Genomic DNA, 2,850 nt, shown 5'->3' on the forward strand with positions numbered 1-2,850 from the left:
TTGTTATTTCGTGTTTCAGGTTTGAAAATTCGACTATCATGTGCACTGCTCTCGCAATCAACCATGACAAAGGTGAAACACATGTTGAAGTCGCATATTGCCATGAAATTCTACGCACGGACCCACAACAGTCGATGAATGCGATCTTCTCATTATTTGGAACGCGTGCATCAATGTATGTTCCATCGATTGCTCTAATACAATTTTAGAAAGATAATGAAGGATTACATGATTATGATATTTATGTGAAAATTGAATGTAATAAATATGTGAAATTGCCTTAAAATATAACATATATCGCGCACTGCGCAAAATCTCTGTGAGGGTCCGTTCGAATGTAAGATTCGTTGGTTTTATCACTTATGAAGAAAAAATGACAAGTGCATTCAACCTTACTAAGAAGTATCTGCGAATCATTTTGGAAAAGTGTTGAAATCGTTTCATAGCTTCTCACATTGATTCATTCTACGATAATATGAAGATGGTTATTGCTAACACCTCTCGTGAAGTCATTCTGGATGAGCCATGAAGTCCATGATTTCTGTGTGGTTCATCCAATATCGTTGAATACCTTCTATATCATGTGGAACATATTGTTAAATCTTGTTGGGTGGCCCGCAAGAAACTCTCCAACCCCATTTGTTGCCAACATCATGCAAGGGTAGCACTTTATGTACAAGTTATAATATTCGTACATCAAGCGTATGACAGCTGCAACTCTCTTTTTGCGCCTTTTTCTAGTTGCATTCATGTATTTCGATATCGAGGTTGCTAACATAGAAAAATGAATGAATTAGCTACAATCATATAAGGTTTCAAACAAAACCAACATAAATAAATAACTTTACAGAAGTAAATAAAAAACATAAAAATGAATGGAAAACTCTCAGGTAAAGTGGCATGTCCAAAGCCTCATAAATACTGAAAGCATCATGAAAGACCATAAACAGATAGAAATGTCTCACAATATTTTTAAAAAAAGTGTCCCTCAAATGTTACTGTCTCAAATGTCACTGCTCCCATGAAAATAACGTTGGTAAGCCACCCTACGGTCAGGGGACATCGTTATGAAAAACACCGTCACGTCTACACATTTACCAACACATCCTATAACAAAAACCCAACCACAACCACACACCAACCACCACCTCTGAAACACAACCACCTCCACACATCGACCAACACATCCTCCAATGTAAACACAATAACACAACAACCACCTCCTCTACAACACCACCACCAACAGATCCTCTAATACAAATACAACCACCACCTTCATAACATCACCATCAACACATCCTCTAATACAATTACAACCACACACCAACCACCACTTCTACAACACCATCACCTCCACACACAAACCAACATACACCACCAGCAAACATCAAAGGTAAAGATAAATTCTCACCCCCTATTTTTCATTCGATGTAGTTACATACAGGGCACCCAAAACATTGCTAGCAATATATCAAGCACCCTCTTTCAATCATTTTTCAAACTCTCACTACTCGAACAACAAAGGTAAAGAAAATGCCCCATTCCATATTCTTCATTTTTAGGATATCACATACAGGGCACCGGCAACATTGCTAACAACAAAGTAAGGACTCTCTTTCAGCCATTTCTCAAATTCTAACTCAAACATCAAAGGTAAAGATAAACCCCATTTCATATTTTTCAATATTAACATTCTACATGCAGGGCACCCACAGGGCACCCGAAACATTGCTAACAACAAATCAATCATCCTTTTTCAGTCATTTCTCACAAACTATCATTCAAACATCAAAGGTAAAGATAAAGCCTCATTCCATATTTTTCATTTTTAGGAGATCACATATAGGGCACCGAAACATTGCTAACAACAAATCAAGCACCCTCTTTCGGCCATTTCTTAAACTCTCACTCAAACATCAAAGGTAAAGATAATATCCCATTTCATATTTTTCATTTTTAAGTTATCACATACAGGACACCTGAAACATTGCTAACAACAACTCAAGTATTCGCTTTCAGTCATTTCTCAAACTATCACTCAAACATCAAAGGCAAAGATAATGCCCCATTCCATATTTTTCTTTTTTAGAATACCACATAAAAGGCACCCGAAACATTGCTAGCAACAAATCAAGTACTCTCTTTCAGTCATTTCTCAAACTCTCACTCAAACATCAAAGGTAAAGATAATGCTCCATTCCATATTTTTCTTTTTTAGAATACCACATAAAGGGCACCCGAAACATTGCTAGCAACAAATCAAGTACTCTCTTTCAGTCATTTCTCAAACTCTCACTCAAACATCAAAGGTAAAGATAAAACCACAAATAATAAAGTGAAAGCCACAAATCACAAAATTCTAATTCTCACTTCAAACTGCAAATGAGAAAATCAGAAATAGCAAAATCCAAATTCTCACTTCAAACCGCATATGAGAAAGCCGCAACTCGCAAAGATAAAGTTATTCCATCGGAAAAAAAAATATCTGATACCTTAGGAGGACAGAAAGCATGGTAAATGGAGAGAGAGCTGGAGATCGGAGGGAAGAGGGAGAGTAGAGAGACAACTTGTTGCCACCAGTGATCGGAGGGAAGAGGGAAAGGAGAAAGGCAATCCATTGCCACCGAATAGAGGTGCGAGAGAGGAGCGATCGATATGGACGAGGGCAGAAGAAACACGAAAGAGATGAGGGCAGAAGAAATGTGCGAGGCTAATAGCGTAATAAGAGCAGAAGAAACGCATGAGAAAACACAGGCTGTGGGGTTGAACCCGTGGCCCGCGTTTAATATTAGAAGAAACGCATGAGAAAACACAAGCTGCGGGGTCGAACCCGTGGCCCGCGTTTAATAT

This window comes from Phalaenopsis equestris, unplaced genomic scaffold, assembly GCF_001263595.1.
Source record: "Phalaenopsis equestris unplaced genomic scaffold, ASM126359v1 Scaffold000002, whole genome shotgun sequence".
Lineage (NCBI taxonomy): Eukaryota > Viridiplantae > Streptophyta > Magnoliopsida > Asparagales > Orchidaceae > Phalaenopsis > Phalaenopsis equestris.